This window comes from Bos grunniens, chromosome 20, assembly GCF_055505025.1.
Source record: "Bos grunniens cultivar Pamir isolate PY7600 chromosome 20, Bosgru_T2T1.0, whole genome shotgun sequence".
NCBI classification, from domain to species: Eukaryota; Metazoa; Chordata; class Mammalia; order Artiodactyla; family Bovidae; genus Bos; species Bos grunniens.
The window spans coordinates 21,124,073-21,137,172 of NC_141184.1; the positions used below are offsets into that span (position 1 = coordinate 21,124,073).

Consider the following 13,100-nt stretch of genomic DNA (forward strand, 5'->3'; position numbering starts at 1 on the left):
GGCATAAGAATAGATACTACACTTACCAAGCAAGGAGTGTCAAGACTGTGCTTTAATTATTGTCTTTAGAAGGTTAACTGTAAAAGTCTAAATCTCAGGGTTTATATTTCTAATCAGCAATGGAAAAACAGCCTACAATTGCCCTCCAAAAAGACAACTGAACTAGATTCTGCCATATTAATATTAATATCGACAAGGAAATCTGTGACACTGTGTCTTTGTTTCCTGTGTCAGAGCTTTATCTGAGGTTTGGCTTTGAAATAAGACATATTCAATTTAATAAATGTAATAGCCACTAATTATGAGGGACTAGGCAAAGTGTCATAAAAAAGAATATAAAAGGAAGAAAATCAATTTGTGTTCTTTAGGAAGTACATAGCCACTACGTCCTCTCAAATCTGCATGTAAATTGAAACAGTGTGAGAAAAATTAAATGAAGTAGCTTAAAAATATAGAATTCTTGCTAAAAGAAATGGTTACTTAGGTTTCATGGTACTGTCATTCTATGTCAACTACCTGTAATCATATAAACAGTTGAATGTTCTGTTTTCTAAGGAAATATATTTTAAACAGTAAAGAAGTTTTAAAAATAAGGTGGATTTTAAAATATTTATTGAGGTAAAAAGCACACATCTTGATGATATTTAAATGTCACTTACCTTTAAGAAAGCTGACATCCTATAAAACTCGAAAGTGCTATCAAGTTCCAAATGGACTGTATTTCCAAACAGAGTTGAATAGAGCTGGAAAGACAAACATGTACAGAATTGTCATGTTAAATATATTTTTTCTTATATATATTATTTTAGAATAATTTACATTTACTTAAAGTTTCAAAGAGAGTTCAGAGTTCTTGTATAACTTACATCTTATTTCTCCTACTGTTAGTATTTTACATATAATAGCTTTATTGGTCACAACTTTTGGTACACTGCGACACATGAACTGAAACCAATATAGATACCTTTTTCTGATTTCATTAGTTTTTTTTCTTAATGTCCTTTTTCTGTTCTAGGTATGATGAACTTAATCTTTATGTCTCCTCAGTATCTTCTGAACAGTAATAGTTTCTCAGATTTTCCTTGCTTTTGTTGACCTCATGGGTCTTGAAAAGTAGTGATCAAGCATTTTTTTATATGATGTCCCTCAATTGGAATTTGCCTGATACTTTTCTCATGGTTGGACCAAGGAGGATGGATGGTCTAATTTCTTTTCATTAGACTAGTTTTTGGAGTAAGACCACAGAGGTAAAGTCATTCTCATCATTTCACATCAAGGGTGTCATGTCAAGAATAACTTATTACTGTTGATACTAATCTTGCATAACTGACTAAGATAGCGCTTGTCTAAACTCTGTACTCAGAGAAGGCAATGGCACGCCACTCCAGTACTCTTTCCTGGAAAATCCCATGGACAGAGGAGCCTGGTAGGCTGCTGTCTATGGGGTCGCATAGAGTCGGGAACGACTGAGCAACTTCACTTTCACTTTTCACTTTCATGCACTGGAGAAGGAAATGGCAACCCACTCCAGTGTTCTTGCCTAGAGAATCCCAGGTAGGGCGGAGCCTGGTGGGCTGCCGTCTATGGGGTCGCACAGAGTCCAACACGACTGAAGCGCCTTAGCAGCAGCAAACTCTGTACTGTAATGTGACTTCTGTTTTCATTTTCTATACTGTGCCCAGTAGAAGCAAGTTACTGAATGCAGTCCATACTCAAGGGTAGAAAGTTCCCCCCCTCAGGAGAGAAATATCTACAAAATATATTTGGACATCTTCAGCAAGAAAGATTTGTTTATTCTCCCATTTGTTTGCGTTCATTCCTTCATTCAGTAAATTATGTATATTGGTATGAACTCATGGATATTTATTTTGTGTTTTCTTTTATAATTTAAACCTAAACTATCTTTTTTGTTGCTCAAATGGTTCCAGCTTTGGTCTTCACAAGTTCTTTCACTTGACTTTGTATCCTTTAGACATACCACATCCATTTGCTTACTGAGCTTACAATTTCAGATTCCCTCCTCACATTCTGATATTACAAGATCAGTTCAGTTCAGTCGCTCAGTCATGTCCGACTCTTTGTGACCCCATGAATCGCAGCATGCAAGGCCTCCCTGTCCATCACCAACTCCCAGAGTTCACTCAAACTCACATCCATCAAGTCAGTGATGCCATCCAGCCATTTCATCCTCTGTCGTCCCCTCTCCTCCTGCCACCAATCCCTCCCAGCATCAGAGTCTTTTCCAATAAGTCAACTCTTCACACGAGGTGGCCAAAGTACTGGAGTTTTAGCTTTGGCATCATTCCTTCCAAAGAAATCCCAGGACTGATCTCCTTTAGAATCGACTGGTTGGCTCTCCTTGCAGTCCAAGGGACTCTCAAGAGTCTTCTCCAACACCACAGTTGAAAAGCATCAATTCTTCGGTGCTCAGCTTTCTTCATAGTTCAACTCTCACATCCATACATGACTACTGGAAAAATCATAGTCTTGACTAGATGGACCTTTGTTGGCAAAGTAATGTCTCTGCTTTTTATTATGCTATCTAGGTTGGTCATAACTTTCCCTCCAAGGAGTAAGCATCTTTTAATTTAATGGCTGCAATCACCATCTGCAGTGATTTGGGAGCCCGGAAAAATAAAGTCTGACACTGTTTCCACTGTTTCCCATCTATTTGCCACAAAGTGATGGGACCGAAGAATTGATGCTTTTGAACTGTGGTGTTGGAGAAGACTCTTGAGAGTCCCTTGGACTGCAAGGAGATCCAACCAGTCCATTCTGAAGGAGATCAGCCCTGGGATTTCTTTGGAAGGAATGATGCTAAAGCTGAAACTCCAGTACTTTGGCCACCTCATGCAAGAGTTGACCCATTGGAAAAGACTCTGATGCTGGGAGGGATTGAGGACAAGAGGAGAAGGGGACGACAGAGGATGAGATGGCTAGATGGCATCATGACTCGATGGATGTGAGTCTGAATGAACTCCGGGAGTTGGTGATGGACAGGGAGGCCTTGCGTGCTGCGATTCATGGGGTCGCAAAGAGTCGGATGTGGCTGAGAGACTGATCTGATCTGATTTGATGGGACCAGATGCCATGATCTTAGTTTTCTGAATGTTGAGCTTTAAGTCAACTTATTCACTCTCCTCTTTCACTTTCATCAAGAGGCTTTTTAGTTCCTCTTCACTTTCTGCCATAAGGGTGCTGTCATCTGCATATCTGAGGTTATTGATATTTCTCCCGGCAATCTTGATTCCAGCTTGGGCTTCTTCCAGCCCAGCGTTTCTCATGATGTACTCTGCATAGAAGTTAAATAAGCAGGATGACAATATACAGCCTTGATGTACTCCTTTTCCTATTTGGAACCAGTCTGTTGTTCCATGTCTGGTTCTAACTGTTGCTTCCTGACCTGAACATAGGTTTCTCAAGAGGCAGGTTAGGTAGTCTGGTATTCCCCTCTCTTTCAGAGTTTTCCACAGTTTATTGTGATCCACACAGTCAAAGGCTTTGGCATAGTCAATAAACAGAAATAGATGTTTTCCTGGAACTCTCTTGCTTTTTCCATGATCTAGCAGATGTTGGAAATTTGCTCTCTGGTTCCTCTGCCTTTGCTAAAACCAGCTTGAACATCTGGAAGTTCATGGTTCACATATTGCTGAAGCCTGGCTTGGAGAATTTTGAGCATTACTTTACTAGTATGTGAGATGAATGCAATTGTGCGGTAGTTTGAGCATTCTTTGGCATTGCCTTTCTTTGGAACTGGAATGAAAACTGACCTTTTCCAGTCCTGTGACCACTAATATTATATGCACTAGACTCAGCAATCTTACAAGGATGCTGGATGATTTCACTGAAGAATAGTATTAAGAACCAAGATAAATACAAGGTCTAAACACCTAATATATGTAAATACAAAGATATAAACACTTGCTTCTGGAACACTGTTGCTTCTAAATCTTCTCCGGAGACTGAGCTGCAAAATAGGCTATTTGTACTAAATTGTGTATACTCGCATAACCACAATCATTTATAATGTTCCAAAACATTATTTTTGTACTGTTATGTCTGACTCTAACCCCATCATACATTTCAAATAAATAATATCTTGGATTTAATACATTAGTGAAACACAGCTTACATTTCTGCTTGAAATGTTTCTATTATAGTAGTAGCAGGAGTGAATCTAAAAAGAATTCCTATCCCAGTCAGAAATACATGCCTTTATCAATGGCATTTTTGACAGAACTAAAACAAACAAACTTTGCAATTTGTATGGAAGCAGAAAAGACCCTGAAGAGCCAAAAAAATCTTGAGAAAGAAAGGTGGAGCTGGAGGAATCAACTTTATTGACTTAAGACTATACTACAAAGCTACAGTCATCAAGACTGTATGGTACTGACACAAAAACAGAAATATGGACCAATAGAACAAGAGATAAATCACACACACCTATGGGCACCTTATTTTTGACAAAGGAGGCAAAAAATTCAATGGAGAAAAGGTAGTCTCTTCAGTAAGTGGTGCTTGGAACACTGGACAGCAATGTGTAAAAGAATGAAATTAGAACACTTCCTAACACCATATACAAAAATAAACTCAAAATGGGTTGAACATTTAAACACAAGGCTAGAAACTGTAAAGCTCTTAGAAGAAAACATAGGCAGTACACTCGTGCAAGATCATCTTTAACCTGTCTCCTAGATTAATGGAAAAAAGAACAAAAATAAATGGGACCTAATTAAACTTCAAAGCTTTTCATTGCAAAGGAAACTATAATTAAGACAACCCTCAGAGTGGAAGAAAATCATTGCAACTGAAGCAAATGCAGAGAACTAATCTCCAAAATATATAAGCAGCTCATATAGCTCATTATCAGAAAAACTGACAACTCAGTGAAAAATGTGGGCAAAAGACCTAAACAGACATTTCTCCAAAGTATACATATGGATGACCAGTAAACACATGAAAAAATGCTCAGCATCATTCATTATTAGAGAAATGCAAATTGAAACTATAATGAGATATCACCTCACACCAATTAGAATGGCCATCACCAAAAAATCTACAAACAATAAGTCCTGGAGAGGATATGGAAAAAGTGTAAATCGATACAGCAACTATGCAGAATAGTATGGAGATTCTTTAAAAAACTAGGAATAAAACTGCCATATGACCTGGCAATTCCACCACTGGGCATATACCCTAAGAAAACCACAATTCAAAAAGACACATGAACCACAATATTCACTGCAGCATTATTTACAATAGAGAGGACAAGGAAGAAACCTAGATATCCATCAACAGATGAATAGATAAAGGAGAAGTGGTATATATATACAATGGAATATTATTCATAGAAAGGAATGAAATTGGGTCAATTGTAGTGATGTGGATGAGCCTAGAGCCTGTTATACAGAGTAAGGTAAGTCAGAAAGAAAAAAATATGTTGTATATCAATACATATGTATGGAATCTAGAAAGAGAGTACTGATGAACCTATTTTCAGAGAAGTAATGGAGATGCTGATGTAGAGAATGGACTTGTGGACACAGTAGGGTAAAGAAAGGGTAGGGCAAATTGAGAAAGTAGCACTGACATATGTGTACTATAATGTGTAAAACAGATAACTAGCAGGAAGCTGCTGTATAATAGAGGGAGCATAGCCTGGCGCTAATTATGGTTGATTCACATTATTGTATGGTAGAAACCAACAAAACACTGTAAAGCAATTAAGCTCCAATTAAAAAAGAAAATACATGCATGTTATCTGATTCTGAAGAATCTTTCAGAAAGTTCATAAACTTTTATTATCATTCATTCCTATTAAAGTTTTGCATGTTGGAAAAGAAAAATAACCTTTAATACTGTGTGCACACAACCACAGCTACCTGATTGCTTTTTTTGTCAAGTGTCATACTCTGAAAAAATAAAAAGAAAATAAGGAAATATAGATGACTTATTAACTAATATATTTCTTCTGTTGCTATTACTATGTCTGTTTTATATGATTAGATTTTCATCAAAGGATAAAAGTCTGAGATATCAAATTTACTTGTCCAAGAAATATTATTTTAATGAATTTAAAAATAATGAATACTGGTATATAAATGTTAGTCATTATAAGTAAATGGCAATCAAAATATTTAGAAGTGTTTGTCATCATTATTATCAAAATATTGAGTGGAAAATATGTATAATAGACTAGACTGATAACCTATACGATGTGACTCTTATTTTTCTGATATTTACCAAAAGGGTTTTCTCAGCCACTGTTTTAGAAAGACAACATAGCTATTTGTAGATAACTACATGATTAAGCAACAGTTAGAACTGGACATGAAACAACAGGCTGGTTCCAAATAGGAAAAGGAGTATGTCAAGGCAGTATACTGTCATCCTACTTATTTAACATGTATGCAGAGTACATCATGAGAAACCCTGGGCTGGAAGAAGCCCAAGCTGGAATCAAGATTGCTGGGAGAAATATCAATAACCTCAGATATGCAGATGACACCACCCTTATGGCAGAAAGTGAAGAACTAAAGAGCCTCTTGATGAAAGTGAAAGTGGAGAGTGAAAAAGTTGGCTTAAAGCTCAACATTCATAAAACTAAGATCATGGCATCTGGTCCCATCACTTCATGGCAAATAGATGGGGAAACAGTGGGAACAGTGTCAGATTTTATTTTTCTGGGCTCCCAAATCACTGCAGATGGTGATTGCAGCCATGAAATTAAAAGACGCTTACTCTTTGAAAGAAAAGTTATGACCAACCTAGACAGCATAATAAAAAGCAGAGACATTACTTTGCCAACAAAGGTCTGTCTAGTCAAGGCTATGGTTTTTCCAGTGGTCATGTATGGATGTGAGAGTTGAATTATAAAGAAAGCTGAGTGTCAAAGAATTGATGCTTTTGAACTGTGGTGTTTGAGAAGACTCTTGAAAGTCCCTTGGACAGCAAGGAGATCCAACCAGTTGATTCTAAAGGAGATCAGTCCTGGGTGTTCATTGGAAGGACTGATGTTGAAGCTGAAACTCCAATACTTCAGCCACCTGATGCGAAGAGCTGACTCTGATGCTGGGAAAGATTGAGAGCAGGAGGAAAAGGGGACGACAGAGGATGAAATGATTAGATGGCATCACTGACTCAATGGACATGGGTTTGGGTGGACTCCAGGAGTTGGTGATGGACAGGGAGGCCTGGAGTGCTGCGGTTCATGGGGTCACAAAGTGTTGGACATGACTGAGTGACTGAACTGAACTGAACATGATTAAGACATATACTATAGTGAAATATCTGGCAGCTACACATGAAAAAGAGTAAAAGGACCATTCTTTGGTTTCATTATGGGTACAGGAAAATATATTGTACTGGTTTAGTTAATTGTTTAGTGTTCATTTCTGTGGTCTACCTCTTAGAGGCTCTGTTGCATTATTTGTGGGATGGATAGTCAACCTTGCTTTCTTACCACTTTTCTTCTCACCACAGTATATTCTTTTCAATTTTTCTTCATTCTGGACGTTGGAAGAGGAAAGGAGACCGTGTGTTTTATGTTCCTAATATGCTTCTGGTAACATAGGTCTCAACTTCCCAGGCAGTGCAGTGGTAAAGAATCTACCTGCCAATGTAGGAAAAGCAAGAGACACTGGTTCTATCCCTGGGTCAGGAAGATTTCCTGGAGTAGGAAATGGCATCTTGCTCCAGTATTTTTGCCTGGAAAATTCTATGAACAGAGGAACCTGGCAGGCTTCAGTCAATGGGGTCACAGAAGTTAGACATGACTGAGCACACACACTACCCACCACCAACATAGATCTCATTAGAGAGAAAAATCCCTATAGGAATACATATTGTTTCTACTTTTATCTATTAGAATTTTGAACTTTATCTGTGTTTGCAACTTAATGGGCAATTGAATTGGAGAACTTGAATCATTGATAGACTTTAATATTTTTATTTTAATATTTAATGGTATTTTATCATACATATATATTAATTGCATTTTTAACTCATCTTTTTTATTAGTCTCTTGGGAGTTCAGAGGTTTGCATATAAATGTTTAACATTTTGTTCTTTGAATGTGAGAAGTAAAAAGTAGGAGCAATATTAAAATTTTGGAGCCCATATTTAAGATCAGATCTTTGACAGTGTAGAAAGGACATGTAACATTCATCCTCAATCAATTTCCAGATGGATGGGAAACATAGTTTATCTTATAGCATGCTACAAAGTGAGAGAGATTCTTCATGAATAAATAAGAATGTTAACTATGGCAATGGTGACTTATGCCATTGTGAAACTGTGTTATTAGCAATATTAGTTGGTCACCTGGAGCAGGGGTGAGTCAACTTTTCTGTAATGAGCCAGATGTTAAGTATTTTAGAATTCAGAAGCCATGGTCTCTGTCACAACTGTCACAGTATGAGACTCATTTGTATGATCTATTCATCAAAATCTAAGCACCGAAGACGCAACCAAACTGACTGTCCTTCATGTAAAGAAAGACAAAATTTATAGATTAATATTGCTTATTAGGTTGGAAAGATCCCCTGGAGAAGAAAATAGCTATCCATTTCAGCATTCTTGCCTGGAGACTCCCATGGACATAGGAGCCTTGTGGGCTACTGTCCAGGGGTCGCGAAGAGTGGAACATGACTAAGCTACTAAGCACAGCACAGCATTGTTTATTAGTCACTATTAGCAATAAATAGTGTAGTATGTTCCAGTCATGTACAGATGTGAGAGTTGAACCATAAAGAGGGATGAGTGCCAAAGAATTGATGCTTTCAAACTGTGGTGCTGGAGAGGACTCTTGAGATTCCCTTGGACTGCAAGGAGATCAAACCAGTCAATCCTAAAGGAAATCAACCATAAATATTCATTGGAAGGACTGATGCTAAGACTGAAGCTCCAATACTTTGACCACGAAGAACCGACTCATTGGAAAAGACCCTGATGCTGAGAACAATTGAAGGCTAAAGGAGAAAAGGGTAATAGAGGATGAGATGGTTAGATAGTATCACCACCTCAGTGGACATGAATCTGAGCAAATTCTGGGAGATAGCAGAGGACAGAGGATCCTTGTGTGCTGAAGTCCATGGATTCACAAATAGTCGGACATGACTTAGTGACAGAAAGCAACAACCACAATATTATGTGCCTTGAATTGCATCAGGAAGGTACTACATTTCTCAAATGACTTCTGCTATCAACTATCTTGAGCAAGAAAGCTCTCATAATGACAGAGCCATTGCTTTAGAGTTATGATTGCAAACTATTACCATTTGAAGATGAATATGTATTAGATAAGCACTGTAGTTTGTAGATCCTTTATGCATATTGCTCTGTGGTAATAAAACAACCACACTAGAGTAGAAGTATTATCCCCAGGTTACAGATTAAGAACTCGAAGCTCAGCATGAATGTATCAATTGACCAAGGTCACTCTTAACAGTAAATTAAACTAGAGCACCAAGTATTGATTTCATATCTGTCCAACTCAAAAGCCCATGCTCTCTTTTTACATACAACTCAACTACATATGCTTTCTGTTACAGCTCTAGTCTATTTAAGATTGGCTTGGGAAAATTACCCACTATTTGCAACTGCTGCAAATTTTGCTGAGCCCTCATCACTGGTCAGCTTTCTTTATATTTCATTCCTTCTGTCCTCCAAATTTAGATGTTCTCCACCCTCTTATTAGTGAAGTGAAGCTGCCTTCTATTTATTGAACTGCAGGACCATCTTACAGAGGACTGTACTACATTAGTATTTATTACTTCTGATAGCACTGAAATGTTTTATTTTTACCTCCTTTTGTTCTTTACTTCTTTTCTACTTTCCTAAGCTAGCCTAAGCAAACTTTTTGTGTCTGTCTTTCCCTACCAGAATTGTGCTTTACATATAACTTTGTTTCACCTAGTCTGCTGGTTTCTGAGTGAAGTGAAAGTCACTCGGTTGTGTCTGACTCTTTGCGAAACCTTGACTATACAGTTCATGAAATTCCCCAGGCCAGAATACTGGAGTAGGTAGACTTTCCCTTCTCCAGGGGATCTTCCCAACCCAGGGACTGAACCCAGGTCTCCTGCATTGCAGGCAGATCCTTTAGCAGCTGACCCACCAAGAAAGCCCAAGAATACAGGAGTGGGTATCCCTTCTCCAGTGGATCTTTCCGATCCATGAATCAAACCAGGGTCCCTGCAGTGCAGGCAGATTCTTCACCAAGTGAGCTATCAGGGAAGCCCCTGGTTTCTAAACCTCAGCTTAAAAGCAGCCTGATCCTAATCCTCCAATCCCTCAAATATTTTTCCTTCGCTCTTCACTTATTTCACTGCAGAACTCTGAAAGAACAGTATATGTCCTTGACAAAATTTGCCACCCACTTATACAGTGGACGCCTGGGTACTCTAACCAACCCTTTGTTCAGTTCAGATCAGTCACTCAGTCGTGTCTGACTCTTGGTGACCGCATGGATTGTAGCACTCCAGGCTTCCCTGTCCATCACCAACACCCAGAGCTTACTCAAACTCATGTCCATTGAAATCGTGATGTCATCCAAGCATCTCACCCTCTGTCATCTCCTGCTCCTCCTGCTTTCAGTCTTTCACAGCATCAGGTTCTTTGCCAGTGATTCACTTCTTCATATCAGGTGACCAAAGTATTGGAGTTTCAGCTTCAGGATCAGTCCTTCCAACGAATATTCCAGATGGATTTCCTTTAGGATAGACTGTTTGGAGTTCCTTGCAGTCTAAGAGAATCTCAGGACTCTTCTCCAACACCACTGCTCAAAAGCATCAATTCTTTGGTGCTCAGGTTCTTAATAGTCCAACTCTCACATTCATACATGACTACTGGAAAAACCATAGCTTTGACTAGATGGACCCTTTTCGGCAAAGTAATGTCTCTGCTTTTAAAAATTCTGTCTAGGTTCATCATAACTTTTCTTCCATGGAGCAAGCATTTTTTAATTTCATGGCTGCAGTCATAATCTGCAGTGATTTTGGAGCCCCCCAAAATAAAGTCTCTCATTGTTTCCACTGTTTCCCCATCTATTTGCCATGAAGTGATGGGACCAGATGCCATGATCTTAGTTTTCTGAATGTTGTTCCATGTCCAGTTCTAATTGTTGATTCTTCACCTGCATACAGGTTTCTCAGGAGGCAGGTCAGGTGGTCTGGTATTTCAACCTTTTGAAGAATTTTCCACAATGTTGTGATCCACACAGTCCAGGATGTCTGACTCTAGGTGAGTGATCACACCATTGTGATTCTCTGGATCATGAAGACCTTTTTTGTATAGTTCTTCTGTGTATTCTTGCCACCTCTTCTTAATATCTTCTGCTTCATACCATTTCTGTCCTTTATTGTGCCCATCTTTGCATGAAATGTTCCCTTGGTATCTCTAAACTTCTTGAAGAGATCTCTAGTCTTTCCCATTCTATTTTTTCCTCTATTTTTTTGCATTGATCACCGAGGAAGGCTTTCTTATATCTTTGTGCTATTCTTTGGAACTCTACATTCAAGTTGGTATATCTTTCCTTTTCTTCTTAGTCTTTGGCATCTTTTCTTTTCATAGCTATTTGTAAGGCCTCCTTAGACAACCATATTGCCTTTCTGCATTTCTTTTTTTGGGGGATGGCCTTTATCACTGCCTCCTGTACAATGTCACAAACCTCTGACCATAGTTCTTCAGGTACTCTGTCTATCAGACCTAATCATTTGTATCGATTTCTCACTTTCACTGTATAATAGTAAGGGATTTGAGTTAGGTCATACCTGAATGGTCTAGTGGTTTTCCCTCAGTTCAGTTAGACAGTTCAGTCACTTAGTTGTGTCCAACTCTTTGCGACCCCATGAATCACAGCACACCAAGCCTCCCTGTTCATCACCAACTCCCGGAGTTCACTCAGACTCACATCCATCGAGTCAGTGATGCCATCCAGCCATCTCATCCTCTGTCGTCCCCTTCTCCTCCTGCCCCCAATCCCTCCCAGCATCAGAGTCTTTTCCAGTGAGTCAACTCTTCTCATGAGGTGGCCAAAATACTGGAGTTTCAGCTTTAGCACCATTTCTTCCAAAGAAATCCCAGGGCTGATCTCCTTCAGAATGGACTAGTTGGATCTCCTTGCAGTCCAAGGGACTCTCAAGAGTCTTCTCCAACACCACAGTTCAAAAGCATCAATTCTTCGGCGCTCAGCCTTCTTAACAGTCCAACTCTCACATCCATACATGACCACAGGAAAAAACATAGCCTTGACTAGATGGACCTTTGTTTGCAAAGTAATGTCTCTGCTTTTCAATATGCTATCTAGGTTGGTCATAACATTCCTTCCAAGGAGTAAGCGTCTTTTAATTTCATGGCTGCACTCACCATCTGCAGTGATTTTGGAGCCCCAAAAAATAAAGTCTGACACTGTTTCCACTGTTCCTCCATTTATTTCCCATGAAGTGATGGGACCAGATGCCATGATCTTCGTTTTCTGAATGTTGAGTTTTAAACCAACTTTTTCACTTTCCACTTTCACTTTCATCAAGAGGCTTTTTAGTTCCTCTTCACTTTCTGCCGTAAGGGTGGTGTCATCTGCATATCTAAGGTTATTGATATTTCTCCCAGCAATCTTGATTCCAGCTTGTACTTCTTCCAGTCCAGCGTTTCTCATGATATACTCTGAATATAAGTTAAATAAGCAGGGTGACAATATACAGCCCTAACGTACTCCTTTTCCTATTTGCAACCACTCTGTGGTTCCATGTCCATTTCTAACTGTTGCATCCTGATCTGCATACAGATTTCTCTAGAGGCAGATCACGTGGGCTGGTATTCTCATCTCTTTCAGAATTTTCCACAGTTTATTGTGATCCACACAAAGGCTTTGGCATAGTCGATAAAGCAGAAATAGATGTTTTTCTGGAGCTCTCTTGCTTTTTCCATGATCCAGCAGCTGTTGGCAATTTGATCTCTGGTTCCTCTGCCTTTTCTAAAACCACCTTGAACATCTGGAAGTTTATGGTTCACCTATTGCTGAAGCCTGGCTTGGAGAATTTTGAGCATTACTTTACTAGCATGTTAGATGATTGCAATTGTGTGGTAGTTTGAGCATTCTTTGG

General features: G+C 38.9%; 1 protein-coding gene across 2 annotated transcripts in view; it reads right to left on the reverse strand.

The window, feature by feature from the left end:
- The window catches only part of CDH12 (cadherin 12), a 1,181,755-nt gene that overhangs the window by 813,859 nt on the left and 354,796 nt on the right, over window positions 1–13,100 (reverse strand). For both annotated transcript variants that reach the window (XM_086362520.1, XM_086362519.1), the window contains exon 2: window positions 660–743. The gene's annotated coding sequence lies outside the window, so the exon portion shown is untranslated. The remainder of the gene's footprint in view (window positions 1–659; window positions 744–13,100) is intronic.